Source organism: Synchiropus splendidus, chromosome 4 (assembly GCF_027744825.2).
Source record: "Synchiropus splendidus isolate RoL2022-P1 chromosome 4, RoL_Sspl_1.0, whole genome shotgun sequence".
NCBI classification, from domain to species: domain Eukaryota; kingdom Metazoa; phylum Chordata; class Actinopteri; order Syngnathiformes; family Callionymidae; genus Synchiropus; species Synchiropus splendidus.
In genome coordinates this window covers 22,843,136-22,868,040 of record NC_071337.1, presented here as the reverse complement: position 1 = coordinate 22,868,040, position 24,905 = coordinate 22,843,136, and the positions used below count along the sequence as shown (strand labels likewise).

The 24,905-nt window shown below is 41.7% G+C and overlaps 1 protein-coding gene across 3 annotated transcripts in view; it reads left to right on the top strand.

Moving 5' to 3' along the window:
* nav3 (neuron navigator 3) overlaps positions 1–24,905 on the top strand; it is a 256,733-nt gene that overhangs the window by 21,531 nt on the left and 210,297 nt on the right. The window contains exon 2 of one of the 3 annotated variants that reach the window (XM_053864126.1): positions 10,203–10,263. The exons of the other annotated variants lie outside the window; for them this stretch is intronic. The gene's annotated coding sequence lies outside the window, so the exon portion shown is untranslated. The remainder of the gene's footprint in view (positions 1–10,202; positions 10,264–24,905) is intronic. 3 annotated transcript variants of the gene reach the window in all.

Here is a 24,905-nt window from a genome sequence, read left to right as displayed (position 1 = left end):
TGCCGTCACACTATACCGTGGAACAGTGAAATTTGTGGACAATGATGTGTCTCATGAGCACTTGTAGATGATGGTGAAGTCGATTCAAGGTCCTACCCTTAGTAATGGTTCAAGACTTTGGGAAGTATGTGACAGATCAAGCAACCAGGCAGGTTTTGTGAACTGTCCTGAAGGCGCAATACTCAGTCATCCAGCAGAGACTTGAGGAGGCTCTATGCAGCTGTGCATTGTCCAAATACACACATTTAAAAGAAAACATCCCATTGAAAGTTTCTGGCTGTAACACCTCCTTGATTCACCTGGAGCACCTTGTGGACGTCCGCAGCAGCTGTGTCTTTTGAAGCCTGATGTTCGTCTGCTGTGATGAAATCAATCAGAATCAGGTCTCTGGTGAAGCCGCTCTCATTTTGCTCACTTTGGTTTGATGTTGCGCGCAGGGATGCGGCTCTCCGAACGGTTCTGATGGTTCTTTTGTTGCAGTCAGACGTGGAGCCCCCTGGCACTGCTGGCACATGCAAAATGCATGAAGCTGTTGGACAAGTGAACTGGAGTCGTACATTCTGAATACAAATGCAGCGTCGGTGCATCGCTGGATGTGGAGCACTTAGCAGACTACCTGAGGCTGGTGGGAGTCTGCTGACCAGCTGATGGGCTAAATGAGGTCTGGTCACCTGTAGAGCTAATTGTCATTGATCCTTCTGTTACAATATCAAAGGCTCTCATTCACTCATATATTAATGTTTCCCTACAGTATGTCTTGCTTGTTTGAAGCGTTCAGCTACTGTTGTCTTGAAGTTGACACCAATATCTGCCGTTTCCACGACCATAAGCTCTTGCTTCTGCATACATGATCACAACAACTGCAACTACATCTAAACTTGTACCACTGCTACTATTACTACCTCTGCCATTGCAACCACTTCTACTGCTTGTGCTGTTGGCTGTTGCTAAACTCTTGTCTTTAATGCTACTTCTGGCACCACTTCAGGTACAACCTGTAGCTAGTTGCTAGTTGTTACCATTACTGCGACAACCACGAGCTCTACTGTCAGAACCAAGCCTCCTACAACTACTGCCACAAAGACAGGTGTGGCTACTGCTACTAAAACCACTTCTGTTACTGCTGTACTGCAAAATGACTATTCCCAGTATTGCAACTGCGCTGACTTCAGTACTTACTGTATGTTTTATGTTAAATACATCTCACAAAAAAACTAACAAACCAAAACTACATGCCGTAATAATAATATTAACATAAATTCCAGTTTGACTGAAGTGAAAATGATTAATATTCCTGTATAATACAAGTGCCTGGACCACAGATTTAACTTTCCATGATGAAAGTTGCAGCAGGAGCAAAACATCTTTCTAATATTGGAACAACTACTAATGCAAGAGGACTGTAACTAACAAAGAAAGCCACCTTCCATCACTACAACTGTGAAACTACTACTCGCAGTAATAGTTACGACAAATGTGGACTGACTCTGCCGTTTGATCATGAGAATACAACAAAAATAGAACTGTGATATAGTGTAACACCAATTTTGAAGAGAACAATTCAAGCTGCTAGCAGATCTGTTCTTTCTCCTACTCACAGTGGTGTCTGAGTTAGTTGTCATTGCTTTTGTCATGAGGTCAACAGTCGTAGATTTAATTGGACATGAAGCCTGCAGGGTGACGTCCAGACAGAAACATGACCCAGAACCTGACGGGACCACTGACAGACACGCATGTGTGTCTGTGTTTGTAGTTGCATCAGGAGCAACAATATATTTTCTTCCTTTCACCGTGGTTGATATGAGAGTTTAAATGAGAGGATGTGAAGGCGTTAAGCCGATGAGTATGGAGCTGTGGAGATGCTCCGGAACAAATACTAGCCACAGCCCGCTACACAGTTTCTGTATTTGCAGCATCACATCATTTAATTGTATCAGTGGCAACCTGAGCACCTCGGAATCAAGCAGGCGTCGCCACTGCTGGCAGGTGAACTGATGTAGAGATTTTATGATGCAGACAGTGGGCTCTGGGGTTGGGGCCCTCTGGAATAACAGGACGTGATGATGTCTCCTGTGGCGCCGGCAGCTATTTGACATTAGAGCGATCTTGAGAGAGAAGATATTACACACAATAAGATCCGATGAACCTCGCCACTCCCTGAGGGGGGACCGGGTCATTACGGCAGAGAGAAGGGGATGAGCAGTGGCGAGGTAATAAAGAAGCTTTAGAAAAGCAATCTTACAAATTCAGATAGACGACAATATCGATCCTCTCACGTGATTAAAGGGCTTCACTGGATTCCAGCTGAAGCCCAGATTATGCTCGAGGATCACTGATGCCACTGGTGATGGTTCAATGGTGAAGTCGGTCTTATTACGACTACATCTTCTGCATTGAGGGAATACCTAACGTTAAAACAACATTGAAATACCATCAAATAAAAAAGAAATAAATGAATAAATAACCAAAGTTGTAATAGAAGATTGCTGTTGAAATGTTCAATATGAAACAGGGCAAGGAATGAAATCACCAGGAAAACGTGAGGAATGAAAGCGTCATCAAAAATAAAATCACAGGAAAACATGTTGCACTCTTCTTGCAACTTTGAACATTAAAATCTCACAATTCAAAGAAAGACATATAACCATCAAATAAAAACATCACTTTAAATATGGGCCAAAATACGGGATAAAAAATTCACATTTTCGACACAATCTCTTTAACTCAAATTTGTCACAGGACACACACACAAAAAATAAAAACAATCCAACAGTACAAAGTCACACAAAATTTGGTTTTTATACATGGAGTCACAGAAGAAAAAAACATTTTAATGTGAAATTGAAAGAGGGACCTTTCAGAATGTTCAATTTCTTACATGAAATATGCTTGAATATCTATTTTAGACAAAACTAATTGTTTAGGGGCTTTGTAATTAACAGATATGAAATATGAAAAGTTTTTACTTTATTTTAAATTGGAAGCATCCTTCAGCTGCAAAGACGATTGTTTATGGTTCATCGCAACAATGTCATAAATTTACATAACACCACGAAACCTGCAGACTTAATGTTTTGTTGAGTTTTTGATCTGAGTTCCACTCTGGTTTATTGTTCATTGCATCTCTCAACGTAGGTAAAACTAGAACTAGTGGTTAATAGCTAAAAAAGGAAAGTGGGGTGCTGGAGCAGCGTGTTGATCCAGGTGAAGGTAAATAATCGCCAAAGGCAGTTGCTGACACACCTGAGTTTCTGGGGTGTCCTTTGTTCTCACTGACTTACGAGGACAGTTGAAGGAGATTTTGTTCTCTGAAGTCTCAGTGAACTTCAATGGGTCAGTCGAGTACATTCGATAATCGTTCCCACAAATGATGATCATTAAATAATATCATTTAGCCGTTTATCGAAAATGAATCTTGAGCCCTGTGACTCAAGAAGGAGGAACATGAGCAAATATTCTGACAGTTGGAGTCTGCCATATAAACTGATGGTCCATTAATTGTAGCGTCTGTTTTATGTGCTGAGAACTTGAGGTAGGGAAGGCATGCATATGAGCTGGTTCTTTTGGTAGCACTACTCTAGAGACTCTCTAGCACCCACATGTTGGGGACCGGTATCCCTGAGGACCCAGCGGCAGCATCCCGGTGAACTGATAGGATCTGAGAGACTCCCTGTGGCTCGGTCCTCTACTGTCGCTGTCGTCGCGGGGGCAGAACTACTTTCTGGTCCATCAGAACAGGAGTATTGTGTACTGTATTTTACCGCTCTCAGCGGAGGACATTAAGTTACCATACAGAACACTCAGGCCGAGATCCTGAGGTTTGCAAAAATAAAAGAAGCATCCTGCAGTGAAAGATGCCAGCAGTAAACATTTAGTGTTATGACTCCCAGGCTCAGTTTGTAAGTTGTTGCCGCGGCAACTCATTTTAGAATTGTAGTCTTCAGAGCTGCTGGATAGGAGTGATGCAACAAACCAAACACATCATGTTTGCTTTTTAATTTCCGTGTCACAAACAAAGTTGATCACCAAGGACTGTGTTCCAGTCTGAAGTGCCCTAGTAGAAAATAATCCTCGGATCAATATTGAGAATAATTATCAACACCAGTTATGATTGATTAGTGGTTCAGATAAGACAATCCGTGTATATTGTGTTTATGAAGAATAAAGAATATCTTTGTGGATAGTAACTTGTTTGCAAACCGTCCATGGGAAAAAATAGACAGTGTACTTTCTTATACAGAATGCTTTTTATGCTTAAGTTGAAGCAATCAATAAAATATCAAAGGTTTTATGAAAGGCAGTTGATTTCATCTGGACTTCGCCAAAGGCAAGAATGAGCGATAGGCTACATTCTGAACACAAAAGGGTACAGTTGGACAAATATCGGCAGGGACCGATATGATGCAGGCTCATAGCGACGTGGACCGATAAGTGAAAAATGGCCCAAAAAAGGCTGATATGTCAGTCAACCTTTATTTTTGTGGCATTTATTGCTACCTTTTAGCTTTCACTTTGATGACGGTATCTGCTTTGGCTATACACACAACACTGGATAGCCATAATCATTAACATATATTTTCTGTGTAGTAACTTGAAATTGCTGTTAAAACATTATTCCAATTGCAAACAGTGTTTTTTGTATTCAGCCAGTGTTCCTTGATACTTTTTTTAATCATATTTTTCTGCTGCAAAAATGTACTTTAGCAACATGCAGGCTTGTCCAGTCTTTATGTTTATTTATTTTTTAATTATAATAGTACAACATTTTGTAGATTTATTGTGTGTCCCATGTTTATTTCTATATGCAGGTTTGTCCCTGAATCTGACTGAATTGAACTGATCTGAAGTGGATCTTTCGGGTCCAGAAAGTCACTTACTTAAAGTCATTTACTGTGGTATTGGGTTTAAAATAAGTACATTTAAAAAAGCAGCAATCTGGACATCAAATCTGATGCTGTCAGTCCAGCTGCGGTTTATGGTTGGAAATGTTCATGTTTTTATTATTGGCGGAGCAGAACTAAAAGTTTTGGCAACTTGAACAAAGTCAGCAAAACATCAGTGACTCCAGAGTATTTCCAGTGTTACTTGAAATTCACTCCTGCAATTTTCATGAACGGATGTGTACTTGATGTGTTTGACTGTGTGTGTGTGTGGAGTACCCGTGAGTAACTGGTGAAGTCATCCAACTTTCTCAGTCAAGCGTGAAGCGTTTCCCTGCAGATGCACCGACGTTAACCTCGCACATCAGCGTCTGAGACGATGAAACACATCAGCCTCGTGCTACTTTGCAGACTCAACTTTACCCCTTCATCTCTCGCAGACATATTCAACATAGAGTTCACCTCTGTAGATTTGCTCATTATTCCAAAATGTTAGAGGATACTGCTGCTTATTTCATTTATGCAAAGTACCAGCAGCGACGGCAGGAGAGATGACATCACGTCCTTAACTCTACCTGCTGGGGGATAAAGAGATGGGGGATAATGTAATAGAGCGGATACATTTTCAAACTTGACTCACTTCTTGGAGATTGGCTGATTATTGGAAATTTAATTGCGGATATCTTCCAACTACAGTGACATGGTAATGAAATTAAAGTTAATGAGATCAGGTTTTCCTGGTGGAAACTGCAATCATGAGTTTTTCCTGCGACCACGCTTGGGAGTCAGCCAGAAGGCTTCTCCACTAATCTTCTTAGTGATGCCACTGTGTCATGGTTGCTCGATGTCATTGGCTCATGAAGATGTCAGAAATTCAACTTGTTGTTATAGCAATAGCAATAATAAAGGAGTAAAATTGCAAAACATTTCAAAGGGATACAGGAATATTCGGTTTTTCTTTTTTCATATTTATTTCACGACGTTGCAGTGTTCCTCACAAAACACTTTCATTTTCATATCAAATCTAAACAGCATTGGTCAGACTGTCAGAAGAGATTAGTTTCCGGGAGAAGTCCCCATGGATGATGAGGTTTGCAGATGATGCAGTGATTTGGAGATGGAAAAGATGATGCAGAGGTGAAGGTTTTTTTTCTTTATTACTGTAGTTATTTCTCTTAACTGTTGACTATAATTGCAAAAGAGACAATGCAACTTTGAAACATTCGGACACAACTGATTTTGAAATAAGCCACTGCAGTTTTGGTGGCATATAATGAACAGAATAAATACTAACAAAATAAAAACGTGCCTGTGGTGACAAGGGCTTTTTTCATTCTACTGGTTTGTGGATTGCTGAAGAAGATTATTTGAGTTTCACACACTGGGAAACTTGGACCAACTGAGCTTGGATGCAGCTGTGTTTCTGGTTTGCTGCAACAGAGGTCTGTACTGCCTGAGTGTTTTTCTCATTCACAATGTAGTCATTGAGAAAGCTGTCTACTTGTTTCAATGCATTTTAGGTAAAAGAATGTTTGTTTAGGATGCAGTTACTTTCTCCAGTAAAGGTTGCAGACTTCTCAGCTGCTAAAGTAAGAGTAAATAGAAATCTTGTTTTTTAACTCTTTCCTTTGTATAAGGTAATGTAATGTCCCTTCTTCTTTATCGAATAAGTTCCTGAGGTTTCTGGTCCTCTAACAAATGAGGTGTTGAAGATATTCCCCTTACTAAACATTATGTTATAAATTTGATGTTTGGACGGCTGTATTTACTTGTCTGGACGAGTGCAAAATGCCTTTGGGTTTGGATGTTGACCGATATGCACAGACTTGAGCATGACTTTAGCATAGAGAGCCCTCCCTCTCAGTTGACAACAAAGACCTGAATGGTCGTTTTACAGTGTATGATTCGGTATGTGACTCTGCTTCTCAGATTTCACGCTCCAGGCGGTTTATCACAGCTGGCCATGACCCAGTCTCCATCATGCCTGTTTAGATGTTGGCTGGACCCGTCTGACCCCTGAGGCTGTCTTCCCTTTTTCATGGTCAGGGATGATGTAAGTCTGGGCAGAAGTTACCTTTATATCACCCAGCTGTCCTCAGGGAACATGTACACACCAAAGCTCATTTGGATTCTAGTCGACAACTGGTGGCTGCCTCGTGTCGACTTGAGGCCGCAAAGAAGCGTTCGGATGCTCATGTGGCGCAGAAGGAAGTGGAAGTGGAAACACTTGGAAGAATTCTCAACTCTGCTACTACGTGGACCGTAATAGCAAACAGGCTCTTGCCAGTCTTGAGTGGTTCCAAAAGATGTCGGTTCTGCACACATCCAACTGGAACTGGAACTGGAACAGTATTGACCCAGGACGAGCTGGTAGCTGGTACTGTTCAACTAGCTGGGCAGTGAGATGTTTAAATCGACGACATACATGGAAAACTGTTTATTCATGTAAATATGGTTTTTAAGATCGTTTTAATGCTTTAGTTTTAAACACTGAGCTTATGGCAAAAATACTTAAAATCATAATTACTTTGAATAAAGAGATTGAAGCATGTGATGTTCATTTCAAGTATGACATTGAGTGACTAATGGAACACTTCTCTACAAGTGTCCTTAGACCCATTTATCGGCACTCCTTGTTGCAGACCACCTTGGAGAGCAGACTGTCTGCAAGGACAGACTGAACAGCCATCAAAAATAACAGCCGTCACAAAACTCCAGTTCCAAAAGCGTCATTTCACCTTCATGTTTTGACTTTTTGTCTCACTCATCTGACCATCCGCTCCTTTCCTAATTTGTTGACATGAATCAAAAGTATCTTTCAATGACCCCCACCCCCCAAAAAACAAAAACAAAAACTGTCTTACTTTTTAAAGTTATGTTTTTATTGAATGATGAAGTGTCTTGAATGGGCGGCAGAGCTCGGCGAGATTGCTGCAGGGAAGAAGGGTGAGAGAGGGGACAGTTGCAAGGAGCGGAAATGGGTTTAGACAATCGACTCCTGCCTCCCAGAAGTCTGTTTCAGACCAGAATTCCTTCTTTATTCACTAACCTGATTATTTCTTTTCTACGTCGTGCAAAACAAATTCAACGGTACAGCTCTGAATATATTATAGTGTATGTGTTTGAAACTCAAGGGCCACACAGCACCACTCTCGCCTTGCAGAAACAAGGTTGAAGACTTGATTCCTAGGTGGGACCGGTGGCCTTTCTGCATGGAGTCTGCATGTTCTTCCCGTGTGCCTGTGGGTCTAGAATTGCCCCTAGGTGTGTGCTGAGGTTGTTGTGTTGTTGTGGCCTTTGCAGACATGATGTGACGGCCATGTTTTTGCTGTTCCTCTCTGTTAACACAGTGCTCTGCAGGAAGCCTTTGGCACGATGAACAATGAAGTTCACTTGATTGTTCTGTTGTAGAAAACCGCAGTGGAAGTTGTCGACAAATTTTCAACAGCTGTACAAAATTCAACTGTTGATGTGCCTTTCGGAATAGAAGAATATTAAATTGCAGTTGAAGAACATAAATGTTTCTCTTCAATTCTGTTATCATTTTTCATCATCTTTATCACAAGTTTCCAGTCAGACAGCTTGTGCCTCTAAAATCTCAAACTGTTGACTGCTCTTCAACATGAGATAGAATAAATAAATGCAGGCTTAGTATAAGAGAAATGTCAGTAGCCCTGAACAGAGTGTGCATCTAAAATGACAAGGTCTCCTAGTATTGTCATTAAAGCTGGAAAATCTATATTTATATTGTACATCTTGGATAAGTAGTATGGACAGTATAGGTTCATTTTTAAATAACACATGTGTGACTCCTCACCAAGCAGGAGGAGTCAGTTATTGTTCCTTAGTTAGACCTCACTGGCGTTTAATAGTGAGTCTGAGTCAGCCTCCAATCTGGAGTTGCTACCCAGTTGTCATGTGCCACCACATGACCACAGCATCTGTATGCTGATCTGTAGATGGCTCTGAGCTGCCATTGATTACCAATGAAGTGCTGCACGACGGCAGGTTTAAAACCCGACGTCAGTGTCAGATGGTGTTTGCTCCCTCCCTCTGTTTGCTGTAATGGCCAATTAGGGAGAGAAAGATTACAGCATTACTAGAGTGTTACAGCTGATTTCATTGCTGCTGCTCTCGGTGATGCCTTCATCCAGGAGATGACGATATTGATCAAAAGTGATTTGCAGCTGTTACTTTTTATACTGAATGTGAGCAATGATCCTTTTATGACGACCCGTCGGCTTTATTAAAGAGCGCTCCTTTGATGCCCCACACACACCGATAGTGATCAATAACCTGGGGAAACATGATTTTTATGTGATGATGAGGAATACAAATGAAAACATTATGTCCATCATTCACCTTTATCGAGAGCTGAGATGAAACAACTCACCTCAGCTGAACTTCTGTCCAGCTGCCTGTTTTGTTATAACAATGTTTTGCAAGGTTCATTCTAACTTTCTAAACATTCATTGTCACATATTCTTCCTCAACAATGTGTTCAACTCCACTCAACCTGACAGGAGGTCGCACAAAATCTGTGGGTATTTGTCTGATAATGACTAGTTTATGAGATATTAAAAAGGTGTATCGTGCCTTGTACCTCAGTGGCTTGTTTATTTACATTTATGCGAAAGCAATTGACTGACTGACCATTTTGCCCACACGTATGACCACAGTCACCCGCTGCACCTTCCCGATAGCAATATATATAAGTCATGAAATTAGCTGTGGAAGGACCACAGGTCCTTGAAAGCACACAAATGTCCACTGAAGCTAGTCAGTTACAGCCAAAGCTAGCGGGAGTGCTCAGCCGGTCAGCTGTCCACTGCTGACTCGAATTAGCGCCTGCAAAGCTACATCAAGGAAAGTCAAGGAACTCATGGTGTAGACGACCAGCGTTTTTCCGTCGCTGAGAACCGTGTAATGCAGCACCAAAGCACCATATAATATGCACAGCCAGAAATACTTCTCAGATGCATGGAGAAAAAAACAGCTATTGGTGCCTAACAATTAATGATGTGAGCAGAAAAATGAGTTATAAAGTCTAATAATATTTTCATGTGTTGTGACACAGAGCTCGACAATATAAAACAGGCCATTCTAGTTGAAATATTTGACAATATAATACCAGGTTCCGTGAACTGCATAAAAATTAGTCAGTGGCACATTAATGTTAAATTATGCAACGGAAATATTGTGCAAAGGTGTGTGTCAATATGTGGCGCAGATACAACCCTGATGTAAAATGAGTGTTTGATGTGCAGTTACAGAATCAATCTTTCAACATCACCTCCCTTTCTCATCTTGTTGTCCCCTCAGATGAAGTCAAGGTGAACGGATGACTGCGGATGCAGTGCAGAACAATTATTTCCCCATTTTGGTGAGGATATTGATCATCCCCTTCTGTATAGCTGGCTGTCGTGGCAATGGATTAGCTCTCAGACGGTAGCATGGACCCAAATTCACCCAGGAGGTGAGGAAGATAATCGAGGAACAGATTTCTCTGTTCTTGTCAAGTCCCTTTATTTGACCCTCTGGTTCCAATTGGAAGAACGATCGAAACTGATTCCGTTCATTTCGCGGTCCTGAGTCTGTCCCACGGTCTCTTACCCATCACAGGAAGATGTCTTAACAGACTCAATTGGCTGCCCTCGATTGAGAGACTTCAGCTCTACTGTAACTCTGACTCATGCAGGACACAACATAAGTGTATCTCTGCTATCCCATGTGCACGGCAGTAACCTGCAATATCAGTAGGTGTGCCGGCATTGTGAACCTCATTTAGATCAGGAGGTGTTTCTCTGCTCTTTATCTCTCCTCGGTGCCTCACTAGCTACAACTCTCTTCCACCCACCATGACTCTGTCCCTCCCCGAACCCAGACCAGTCTTGTGTGTGAATGTGTATGATGGAGAGTAAGGTGGTGTTATGTGGTTCGCATTTACCATACGAAGTGCTTTAGAAAATAAAATACAATGAGATACAGTGCAATGGACCATAGAAACAGCATGCACTGAAACACAACAGCACTTGTGTGGAAAGAAGCCAAGTCGAAATTGTTAGCTCTGTGACGGCCTTGTCACTAGTCGAGGGTGTCCGCTGTCTTTAGCCCGGGGGTAACTATGATAGGCTGCAGCTCCCTGCATTGCAAGTGGAAGCAATTGAAAAAGATAATTACGTGAAGGAGGTTGTAATATAGTTATCTGCAATATTTGTGGAAAAGCAATTGCAGCACACGGTGGTGGTATAGTGAAGCACATATTTTCTCTTCAGTTCACTCACAAAAGATGCTCAGCTCAAACCATGGAGAACCAAGACTTAGATTCAGTCAAAGGGAAATTCAGTAGCTTCTTCCTTTCTGGAAAAAAATGAACACCTGAGCCCAGTTGCAGCATTTAATTGTATTTAATCCTCTCATTACAATGGCGTGAATTATTTAGAACCTGCTGAAGCCGACCCTCAACGTCTGCAATTACTGGTGATGAAGATTTGTCTCCTAGCTTTAAAAACCCAACCCCAGATTGTGATATGTGTTAGACGATGGTTACGAGAGACGAAGAGAGAAACTTGAAAAAAAAGCAGAATTTGTTCCACTGAAAAATGCTGTCTTAACTGACAAAAGGTAGAAGCAAAGTGGTCGTGGTTGAACACTCATCAAAGATCTTCGTATGTCGAGTTTCTGCTGCAGCTGAGGAAGCCCTTACGTCAACATTCTGTTTCCCCACAGTCAAAGTCACATTACTGTCGGTGCAATTCTTGTGTTGTTCCTGATTAAGCATGAAACTGCCCTCATGACCTGAAATGTTTGTCAGCTGCAGCTGGTAAATAGCACAGCTGTCCGGCTGTTTTAGCTTACACTGCAGAACCAGTGCTGAATGGGCTTGGCTGTCTCCTGCCGTCCTTCTTCCTTCTGGGCCTACTGGGTTCTCACATTGGGGACCCCATCCTCAAGGCATGTATTTTGTCTGATTAACTCCCCATTAATATTCACAGTGGAGCGCGGCCACTCTGCAAACCCCTGCGGACATTGACACGCTGAACTTTCTCCAGATGAGAATGGACAGGACTGTTGCACAGCTATTTAGACCCTCAGTCCCAGTTGCACCTCGTGTCAATCGTCAAGGACAACATCAACAGAACAGTATAGAAAGGCGACGTGTGTCTTGCTCTCACTCTGAGATGCTGCTGAGATCAATAGCCGTCATTCTGACACTCAGTCTTTGTGATGCTGTTCTCCCTCTTAGCTCGATCAAAGTCCCCCTTTGTTATCCAAACGCTCCAATCGGATCGCCGCCCCGAACGAGCTAAGATCTCTTAATCCACTTCCTACACCAGTGATTAATTGAACGATGAGATGAAAGACGTCTGACATGTGCAGTTTTTGTCAACTTTTGCCCTGTTCAGAAAAAAAAAAAAATGTTAGGAAAATTCAAGCTACAGTTTTAATTTTATTCTTTTCTCTTCAACGTTCTTTCACTGACACAAACAGAAGGTGGAGTCACTGTGTTAGTGTAACTGACCACCATCACTTTGGAGAGATGTTAGGAGTGATTTTATTGAGTTTGTTTATGTTATTATATTCTACGGATGGCGACGCTTGACAGTGGGGCTGCAGTGACTTCTTGACTAGAATAGACTATTAAACTACTCGTCGACAGGTTTAAGAATTGACTAGTCGTGACATCATTATTCTCTCGGCAGTAGAGGCTGAGAATACAGGACCATTGCGACTCAAAACATCCACAGGACATTTCATTAAAGGAGACGCATCAAAGGACACATACTTGTCGCACCACATTTTGAGAAATTAAAATTCAATATACCTATATAGATATATATCCCAACTAGTTATCGCTAAGGTAGTTAGTTGCAGTCCTTTTATCCAGTTTTCCCCCGGTTTATTAAAAGTATGTGCATTTTTCATGTTGCAGTCGAAAAGAAAAAAAAATGTAATTCAATTTAGTATTTGTTATTTCTGTTTCTACTATCTAAAGTATTGTTACTTTTACTAATGTAATTTAATGAAGTACATAACGGTTGTCGTCTAATAGCATGTTTAAAAATCATAAACAATCAACCCAAAACGTATCCACACTTTGCTGTATTGGTGGCTGAACACTGCCCAGGTGGCCTCTGCAGTTCTGGTCACAGTGTTTGTTGCCTTGACAACTGCACGTGAAGGGACTTGCTCCCCAATGACCTGCTTTTTCATGGCAGTTTCAATGCCCTGCCCATAAGTATTGTGTTTATGGATTTGTCCATTAAGGAAGAGCCACAAGCATCTCATAATAAAATCAGTGTCAGCAGCAGAGGACATGCAGGTGGCGCTGTGTCATGCATTTTTATTTACAATTGTGTTTGTTATGAGGTTCCACTTTCACAATTACTGTCTAGTTTAAGTGTGTAGGAATATTAAAATATATTCCTGCTCTGTTGAGTGGTAATCAAGAGAATAACGTCATAAAACAGAATAAGCACAGTGCTAACAATAAGATTTTTCTTGACCGGCCCACAGCAGTTTATTTTACTACAGTCCATTTTTGATAATGGCGCAGTGAAGGTGGCTCTTTGGCGCAGCAGAAGGCCATTAAGGTCGAGGTGTGTAGTTCTGTTGACGGCGATCTGACATTTGAGGTCGTGGATGTCACACATGTGAGACCGCATTTCTGAGTTTTCACACACATAACAGAGCGAGGCTGAGTGAGGCCGAACTAAACTGCTCAAACACATCAGCTGTTGGGATCCTTAAAAAAGAAAAAAAAAATGCTTCACAGGGTTTAAAACAGGGTCATTTGAGTGACAGCGAGTAATACAGTAAAAGACAGGTTTGAAAACGCCATTCGTGACCTCAGTGACTTCCAGGACCTCCATTATGTGCAACAGGAAATACGTCATCAGGATTTCGCAATCTACTTTATTTTGTTTACCGTCTCCTAGTGATTGGTAGATGAGGTTTCATGACACAGTGTGCTGACTTTCAGAGGCCACCAGGTGGGACTGTCTGCTGTAGAATTTTGGATTTGAACAACTAATTAAATTAATCTTCACATTATTTTAAAAAACAAGACCGCCATCTAGTGGCCTCCGAAAATTCTCTTTCATCAACCCTGCAATCCTGTTTCATGATACCTCATCGACACATCACTGCTGGGGAACTCTGTAGTGCTTACAATGTAGAAGGCTATGACAAGTTTGAACACTCACGTACAGCATAGTTTTTTCATCTGATTGACTTGCAAAGGTGCACAGTCCTCATCTTTTGGAATTATGATTTAGTTTTTGGAATCGTTTTTCATTTGTCATTGCCTTTTGCCCTTCAGGGCCATTGTACTCAGCGCTTCATGTTACATATGCATGACAGCGAAAGCACCAGCTTGGTAACACTGTTTTCCCTCTTTGACAGACATTACCCCCATTGTTTTGGTTACTCACTTTGTATTTCTTCACTTTGGGCAAACAGGTTTTCATGCGTTGTCAGTTTGTAAATCCGTAACCTAAAGTTCTGCACCGTTGATGATGTTTGAAGAATTCATTTGCATCCAAGCATTTCTCAAACCTTTGACTTACATAGTCTGTGATTTAGTTTTTTCCGTCAGTTGAACCGCTCGTGAATCACCAGCTGATGAAATACTGTGTCAGTCAGTGACCTTAAAACCTTATTGATGGCTGTGGTCTTCCGTACGTTATCTCATGCTCACACTGGTTCGATTCAGTCACCCGAACAGCCGTCTTACTGCATGCATGCCATTTAGCATTGCTGACTAAGATTCAGTTTCTTATTTAGAGGCAATTATGACTGACAACATTTGTCCAAAAGGCAGGCGTGAGCATTTTAGTTGTAGCGCAGCAGATTTAACAGCCTCTCTGTCAGTGGTAATTGAACATAAAAGGAGGCCGGATTGATTGTGTTTTACTTTTTTGCGCTATAAAACACATCTATTAGTGTTCACTGTGACGCCTGGATTATTTAAACATGGCTCTTCAACACACACTCAGACCCAGTGCTCTCCGACCGGACAGGAGCCTGTCACATCATTAAGGCCATTAACTGCTCTTCACTTGGCTCTTCAAGTGATGGATTGATGTAATCTCACACAACGACGGGAAAATCTGCTTCACAGCCGCCCGGATCGCTGGTCACCATTAGAATTTTAAAGAGGCTGTCTGCAACTCTATCGAGGCAAGAGCAAATCCTCAAATTTCGAGTTTCATTTGCCTTGTTCTCCTAGTCTTTGTCTCCTGACATTTCTTTATTCATATCTAGCTGATCATGCTGCATGTATCAAGCTGTTTTTGTTTGACTGTGACAATAGTTTCTCATGTATAAGCCATTTGTTCTTTTACTTTTCTATATTTGGAGCATTCATGTAGAAGGAAAACCACCAGTCTTTCGGCTGGCTGGCTGAGCCTCTGAATTGTGGTATGAAGTGATTCCTTCCAGAGTAGAGGAAGAAACACGTGTCAGCAAAATGTTAATGTTGTTCTTCGTATCTGTGGTACTGATGAAAATGGTGCATGAAATAAAGCACATCTTCTTCTATTGTCACAACATTATGGCTGAGGTGAGGAGCTGCGCCGCACGAAGGGGATTGATTGGGTGGGCCGCTGAGTTATGGGAATGAAGCAGCCCGACTGTCGGTTTGCTCAAGGCTCCTGCCCTCCTGGTGCACATTTCGGCCTCTTTCATCACTGCTCATACATGTAAAGCGGATTTTTATAATGGCGCAGGTGGGGGTTGTTGAGAGGAAATTGAATGTCAGGAGGCAGACAGGTGGGGGATGCGGAACAAGTGAAATATTCCTTTATTTATTCTATGATTATTGACTGCGATTTCAATCTGTTTGACATCCTGTTCTGTATTCACACTCCCTCCCTGCACTCATGGGAGCTTCCCAGTTTAAACCAGTGCAGCAGAGGAACAGCTCACCTGAGGGATCAGGACTTCACACAGGGGCACCATGGAAGCGCTAATTACTGCAGCAACTATTTCAATATTCAACCCCCTTTATGCAGATTTTTTGTATTCACAAATGTGCTCAGGATCCTATGATACAGAGACAAACAAGACACAAAGAAGCAATTCCTAGAGCTTTATTTATTTACTGTTTTGAGTTTCTACAGAAAGTTCAGTTCAGATGTCGGCTGCAAATTTGAACTCCGAAGGCGCCAAATAGCGACTATTTTACAGTGCAGTTTTGCTTCTTATGTTGACGCCGAAGTCAGCCTTCCATGGTGCATATTGACACTTGTGTGCTTCATTGGAGTAAAATGTTTCCCCTCCCACATAATGATCCAAGGAGGGGTTGGGTTGTGCACAGGCGATTGATTAAACAGAGCGAAAGGAGCTCCACCCATGGCTTAACCCTTACATCAACCTCTGCATTTCACGTGAGACACAGCCTGTGTCAACATGCAATGTAGGCCCAGAGTGATGCAGAAGTCAACATGGATGAGGACGGCAGAGATGTAAGGGGGTGGACCGAGCACATTACGCAGCTTTCATAGTTGCTAAACCGTCACCCTTTAGAGGGATAGTCCTGCTCGACAGGCGGTGAGGGAGCACTTCATGTTGACAAAAGCAGCTGACAACCCTGGTATTTCTCCACTACACTGGGAAAAATACCAGCATATGCTGTTAAAGTGCAATGGAGAACTACTATGGAGTTTTTTTGGCGCTGTAGGAATGGGAATGTGTTCTTAGTGCAAGAAAATCATTAGTCTGATGGAGTCTTCAATTTGATGGTGTTTTACTGTCTCTACGTTGTAGTGGGTGCATTAAACTGCATTCCTCACTGGTCTGCTTTTGAGTAGTTTTTTTTTATTATTGGTAACATAAATCTAAAAGGATTGACTGTCTTACACCATGCTCACATATTTAATGTTTATCACCAACATGGAGAACGGAATTATTGGAAACAATACTGATAACATATCAGCAGTCCAGTAGCCACTTTTAACAATGAAAAAAAAAACCTCCACAAACAGTGAAAATAATTATGCCCACCGTGTAATGCATTTTAAAAAGTAGCACTGACCCTGCTCACTTGTGAGACACTTGATACACTTTGATGTTGCTGTTAATTCCCCAGGTGCAGCTCTTGTAATTATGAAGGACATCATTTTATTACAAGACCTGCTGCCGTCTGCATCTACAATGTAATTAGATTTAATAAACTTGAGGAACGATAACATGTAAATGATCGTGCAAGCGCTGCGCTTTTATATATTAATGGAATGAATCTGCTTTAACAACCAAATTCATTTGAGCTGACACATCATTATCTGTAAAAGCGTCACACCCTACTGGCAAGTTTGTGAGAAAAAATGTAACAAAAAAATGTCAGCACTTGTAAAAAACAAAACAAAAACATAAGAAACATGATACAAACAGGATGTTGCAAGTCGGATGTCCACCACTGTCTGGCTTTAACTGTCAGTCAATGGCAAGGAGGAAATGACCTTGGTTGCTTGCTCTTAGCAGTACATTAAAGAGCAAGTGGTGTTTGCCATTGCTGCAGCTTTACATGCAGGACAAGCGGAGGAAGTTGACATTGTTGATTTAGCGTTACAATGTGAATGTTTATATGTCGATAGCATTACGATAAATCTATCCCTATTTTTGTGTCATAAATAATTCAGTCAATAATGCAGTTACATGTATCTGTAACGCTAGTGAACATAACTATTAACACAATGTGACACATCACTAGTTATGGTATGACAAGGTATGACAAGATGACACCAAAAACCAAGTATGCATAGAAGTTAATGGGGTCAACACTGTGATATGGAAGCACTTCTTTTTCCACATGTAGTTTACTCAGTGAATCATGAACAGTACAGTAAATGTTATTGGCTGTAATATCTGGGGTGAGCTAATGTGAAAGTGGGGGTTTATGACTTAGAGGAAAGGTTCAAGTGGTCAGCAGAGCAGCGGTAAGAGTCAAGGTTGTAGTCCCACATAATGGGGAGTCCTCAGTGAAGTCTCACCATCGGTCACAGTCATATCCTGGTGTTAATGGGAGAGCAGGTGTGTAATTGAAATGTTAATGCAGAGGATAATGATCCAGTAAAACCTCTGTTGCTGTCGTGCTGGTCCACCACACACCACTGGTGCCTCGCATTATCGGTCAGAAGAGATCAAACTATCATTACATGCAGAGTAAAGAGGAGCGTATCATGATGGCGCGATTGTAGAGTTATTACAGTGTGCTGGACTGCAGCTGACAGGCTTTTCAGACGGCCAATTTACATTTTTGGACGGTGTTGGCCAGCCTCTCCCACTGGCGCTGGTCTCAATCCCACGCTCTGTTGCACATGGATTTCCAGAAACGTGTTGACAAATGGAACCTGTCTTGCCAAATGTGAAACATATTTTTAAAAAGACTTTTTAAATTAAATTTAGTATCTGAAGCAGAGGGATTATGGAGCCGTCTTGGTGTAACAACACTGACCCTTACTTGGGATGATGCTGCAACACACAGTGTGAGATTTTTTTTTTTTTAATCTAATTCGGGCACAGTAAAATGATTTTTATGTAAATGTATAACAACTGTAATGTCCAAATATATTCATCTTGCTTTGCTAGATGAATAACTTCATAATTAATTCAGTAATACTACGACATGTCGTTCTTCTTCAACTTTCCATCCCTCTGTCCATCCAATTTTTTCCTCATATTCAAAAAGCTCCCGGGCCTTAGGGAGCCAATCCCTGCTGCACTGTACCTGAGATGGAACACGCTGAGGAGTGGTTAAATGTATTGCTAAGCACAGTCAGAAAAAAAGAAACATTCACAAGCCTTCTCAATTGAAATTCTCAAACTGACCTGTCTCAAGCCTCTGACTGTCTTTCTGTAAAGCGTAAACATCACTGTCACTTGGTGAACTTCTGTCTTTACATGAGCTGCTTTTGTGCTTTTCTAATTATTCCAGTTGCACGTGTCCATGTTGTTATTCCACAATACAAAGCTCCTTGTATTATTTGTTCTTGTTATGTACAATTTTAGATTCTCATTGTTGTTAACCCAAGACCCTCTCTTGGTCTTCAGCATTTCCTGTCTTGCCAGTCGGCCTCCTCTACCTTCTCAGTTTTGTCTCCATTTTATCTCCATCTCAACATCTTTTCTGTCTCACATCTCCATCATGTCCAAACCACCTAAGTCTGGCCTTCAAAACTAAATCCCCAAACTTCTCCAGATCAGCTGTCCCTCTGATAGAGTTTTAACTCAGTGTCTTTGTGTTGGGGCTACTGTACTATACGGTACATCACTGCCTGCTACTTCTCCTTTTGACCAGCTTGACTGTCATCATTCATCCACCTTATTGTCTTCCTCTCCTCCTTTACCATGGTGCTTCATTCTCCAACATTCTCCGTCCTGTACTGTCTCTATGCTCCACCAGAGTCCAAACCATCGCCTTCGTCTCCACTTGCTGATATGGCTGTCATAACCAATACCAATGACTAGTTTTGTCTTTGAAATCTACTGCTTCTTCTTGTCTAGTACTCAACAAGCTGCAGCGTTTCATATCGATTGGACACTGTGACCCCCCCAAAATTATAATTACGCAAAAACAAGAAGGCTTAGTGTCGGGGTAGTGTGCTGTTAAATACATACACAATGCAATTACTGGAAAAGAGATAAGCTCTTGAGTCAAAGTTGAATTAAATCGACAAAAATGTGCAAAGAAACAGTGATGACAAATATCGAAGGTGAAGGTTAATTATCTTTACAGGCTTATCTCCAAATGCACTGGAGACCTGGAGATTTCAGACATTGTCTAATCTGTTTACTTATTGTAGTAAGTGATAAACATCCACAGGAGTTGCTGTCTGGTCAGAGTCTGCATCTCTGTCGCGGGTCAGCAAGTCTGTTGAGAGAATATTTATGAACGTGCTGTGATCGTGGATCAGACCCACCACCAAAGAAGTGAGGATGACTAAGTGCTTTGACTGCTTCCCTGCATCCGAGTGATGTCATCCCTTACTGGGAGTACTGGCACCTTGATCCACAACATGAGAGAGACAAGCACGCCACACTGCGCAATTCACCCCCTCCCACCCACTCAGGAGACTTGCTCTGCATGACGGCATGCAACTATTTTTAAACATGCCATCATCGGGCTCATTCTTGTGCACGCGACCCCCCCGGTCCCCCCACCTCCCTTTCTGCCCCACCTTTACTGCCTCCTTCATCGGTGCGTATCCCACTCAGCGACTCACAGATTCGTGAACCCACCAACTCTTCATACATATTAAAGAGGGTTTGTTAGCGTGCAGTCTGTTGCCAGGTTTGGCGGGAGATGCATGGTGAAAAATTGGCATCCTGGCCCTCTTTCACAAAAAACAAGCTGATGATTGGCTTCTGAAATGGCAAAATCTATACAGTGCTTCAACAAAGGTGGAAGGAAATGAGTTACCAACACACGTATGACTCACCCCGTGTATTGACAAGAGTGAGTAATGGTCCGAGGGTGAGGAGGTTTCACTGTTTGGTCTTATCAGCTAATTTCCAATGACACTAATGTGTAATGACATTTTTGATCAATTTAATTGTCACATAAAAGCGAAGAAATAAAATAAAATTGTGAAATACTTCTGTCAGGCTTTTATTACCGATGCCTATTTTGGGACCGAACGCTCAGAGGGCTGACTTGAAATCATAGATTCAGACGAAATGCAAATGATGACTTTTGTGGTAGAAATTGTGGATAATGATGGGTAGCGGTGTAAACAAACATCATTTCTTTCTATTGTTGACAGAACTGTGTTGTGTGTAGGAGGAACTGGAGTGAGGACCGGCAAAGCTTAGGAGGCGCACCTGTCAGATTGCAATCAGAAAGTGAAATGTTTGAATCCAAATGACTCAAGGAAATAATTGCATTGTTCTGGAGTGAGACTTTGATTGCAAATACCTTGGGCGTTGTCTTGGATATTGTCGTGGGAAAGATCCATGTGAAATCCATGTGAAATGCCGAATCAAGGGCCATGTTTTTGTATGCTTCCATTCAAAATTCAAAAACGGTGGCTCCCTGCCTTCCCCTCAATGGGTATCAAGGGGAGTGTGTTGTCGCTTGTAGGCCATTGTTCGCTTCCACAACTTCACTGAGAGTGGTCCGAGGGCCACATGCTGCCCTCCACCTGTGTTTATGATCTCTGTGAACAGCATTCTATAAGGTCATATATAAATAAAGCTTTATTATTATTATTAGATTATTATTTATTGGTTCTTATTAGAATTCGTTGGCAGTCTGATATGAGTCTTCATTATTACAACATGTTTATCGATCATTAAATGCATTTGCAGGCCATGTGGGGGCCTACGTTTGCTGAGAGGAAATTGTTCATATGTTCATCTACATTATGTAATGCAACTATAATCTTTAAATAAAGATTCCTTTGTTGTTTGTTTAATACTAAACTGTTTAAATAATTGTAGTTTCTATAGTTTAGGGGAAAAAAAGTTGAAAGTGAGTAAGAAGGCAGGTCAAACAAAACAACTGAAACCAGGTGAAACCACCATGCAGCAGTTTTGAGGCCAGTTTAATGTCACAATATTGATTTGACAATAACACATCTCCTAGCAGAGAATTCACACCCAGTTAACAGAGCATTATTGCGGTCACAACTACAGGTTATTTTTTGATCATAAAAACATAACATAAACATAAAAACCGAGTAGGGAGGAGCGAAAGCATCAGCACCGGTGGGGTCATCTTGGTGGTCTTGATGTGCTTGGTGTCACTTACAAGCTGGTCCTGTGTCTGGGCTGGTTTTTATTTCATGCAGATTAAATCTTGCAGATAACGTGCTTCATTTGCCTTCAACTGTCTGCAACCTTAAACTCTCCCAGGTCTGCTTTTTAGAGTGAATCCGCAGGTGCAAGGATGAGCTCATCCATGTCTCGGAGAAGAAGCTAGAAAAGGAGGGCGGGCTTGCAGCAGGAAAGCTGCCCTTGTGTTTTGATTTTTGGAATTTGGATTGTAGCTCATGACTGAGGCGCTGATGCCGTTGATCCCGTCAAGACAGCAAGTATATTTTTTATGTTGCTGTTTGCCCCATTCCCCACACTATTGTAACATTGGAAGCAAACGCCTGCTGGTTGATCCATCCCACAGTGAGCCTTAAGCCCTCACACACACAACACTCATCTTCGCTCCTTTTATTAGCCTGGTGATCTTTCACCTTCACTGGCGCGCTTCCCTCTTTCTTCTCTCATCTTTTTTGCTCTCTTGCTCTCTTTTTAATCCTTCTGCCTTAACATTCATCTTCATCCACCAATTGATTACTACAAGACATGCTGGGTTTTCACTATTTTTTATTCAACCCTTATCGATGATCATAAAATGAGCAATAAGGAAAGCACCTGAAATCTTGGATCGACCGCCTCTGCTGGTGTTTAGATCTACTGCGGAGGCACGCAGACGTGTTCTACGTGTAGCTAACATGGGATTTGTTTTTACTGTATATTGTATTTCTTTGCAAAAAGGGTCATTATGAAGTTACTACACCTCACCCTTGGTTGAGGTCCTCTGGTGCCAATTAATATGTAATTAAATAATAATACTATTATTGCCAAATTGGATGTTCCCCTCCATATTGCAACTAGGGGTGTACCAAAAAAAAAAAAAAAAAGATCCACGTAAGAATATCTCATTTGCTATAATTCAGAATCGTTTTTAAAAATGTATAAAAAAAAAAAAATCCAGTGGCGCTCCGCCATTTTATAACCACATCTTGACTGACTGACGCGCAGCCCTTTCAGCATTGAAAATACTAAAGCAAATATGGCGGGGAAGCAGATCTTACCAGCTCTATCTTCGCTAAAGGCTCGAGTTAAGCATAATTTCGGGTTTTACACTTTGATAACACAACAATTGAGCAGGGCATACACAGCAGCGCACGTAATGAGAAGTCAGTTCATAGATTTATTAGGAATACAATTTTTGAATTGAATTTTGAATGGAATTGTGGCGCCGTAAATGGTATGAAATCGAATTGTGAGATAGTCAAAGATCTTTTTGTTGACCAAACTGGTATGTCCCTATAGCTGTCTTCCATTTTAATAATCGTAGTTAAAATAGGTTTGCATTTTTCAGTTTATAAGTGGAGTAAAACTCCCTGGGAATTAGGGCAGCATTGCTACATCGTTTGTTATTACCCAGATTCAGGGTTGATAACATTCAAAGTTTTGGCTGACAGCCTTTTATGAACTTCATGCCTCAGCAGATGGGAGCAGTTTATTGGGGGAAACAAGTGTGATAAGAGGAGGACTACAATCAAACCATGTGCCTTGTAGCTTAAAAGCTTGGAGTCAGATCGTCGCGGGTCTTCAAGCAGCTGATTCTGCCCGTCGGCTTTTGTTGTTCCTGCTGCTTTTCTTCTTTTGTTTCACCAGTTGCAGATCCTGAAATATCGCCGTTCATTTGGGAACCGGGCGGAAAAACAACATCAAAATGAAGCCCTTAGAAGCAGTTTGGGTGATTATTTGTTTAGTTAATGCTTTCAAATGGATTCCGATAAAAATGGACGAGAAGTCATTAAGCTCCTGATGCACCCCTTGTAAAACCAGCCAATGTAAAATCACCTTGAAGGCCTGCAGGTCTGACATGCAGCTAATTTCGGCTGGCACTCCCTTCGCAGCAGGTCTGCGGGAGCCTGTAATGATGCCCTAGGAGGCCGGCGAGTTTTACGAGCCAGCCTGGCACTGAGCATGCATTAATCCTGGTATTACTTCTCTCATTCACACATCACTCTGAGGACTCAACGATAGGACCGATAGGAGCAGGACTCATGCAGATGTAATAACTCATCATGGTGAAAGTCTCATTCTGTACCTCGATTTCATTCGTCTTATAAGTTCCAGTTGGTGAAATTGAATTGTTGAATTGCAACCAAATATAAGAAGCATTTCCTTTGATTGTAATCCTACCAGTGCAGATGGCTGTGTTGCTGGCTTGATGACAACAAGATGATCAATTGACTGGACATACCAACATCACTGAAAGGCAGGCAATGTGCATTCATTCACCCCCCCGGTTTGCTTGAACCTGCAGTCCTTATTTGCAGCATGTTATACTTAACATTACTTTACATTACGTTTAATTTCTTCATCCAATGAGGTAATTATTGTTTATGCTGGCAACAGTCAGTTTTCAGCAGCTCCACTCCAGCCTTGCTGAGAGCTGGAGAACCAAACACTTGATGGTGATTTGAAGGCTCCTGGATGCGGAACAGTGTCACTGGTGTCTTGGTGGTTAAAAGTCAGAGCCTGCACTTTCATACAAGTGGTGTAAAAGTCCTGGTGGGCAACTTCCTTCATGCCTCAAGCCAACACAGTGCTTGTTCCTTGTTCCTCCTTCCTGGTTCCTTGGTGGCAGGTAGGGAGTAATATTGTATGACACTATTAGCATCCTCCACTTATCTTTAACTCAACCTTATCCATCTTTAACTGATCTCATTTTAAGTCAAATTTCAGCAACCAGTTTTCTGTCAGGAATTGTTTTATTATGACACTGTCAATATGGCCACATTGGTGAAGGCAATCTCTCTCTCTCTCTCTCTCTCTCTCTCCTTCGTGAATCAGATTTAAAATGCGAACAGCCAATCTTCCCCCTTCAACCCCAACATACTGGCCCCCCTCTCTTCTCTGCCCTGTCTCACCTTCACCCCACCGACACCCGCCTCCTCCTTACATCAAAGCTTGTGCGCAGGGTGGCCTCCCATAATTTAATTCTCCATCAGCCCTGATCCAGCACATCAACAAGTTCACAGCTTCCAATTGTCACTGGTTTAACTCGGCCTATTTTTCCTTTTAACTGTGGTATAATGTCTTGCTGCAAGGTCTTGTTTGGAAATCAATTCAGTGCTGTGTCATCATTTATTTAGGCTTCGTTGAAGGTCAGAATACAATAGAACAAAAAAGAACATGTTTCAAAAGAAAGGCGGTGAAATTAAATTAATCTGTTTGGAATTTGGTCTTTAATCTCCAACCCCATGTTGTGCTCATCATATTTCTGTCTCG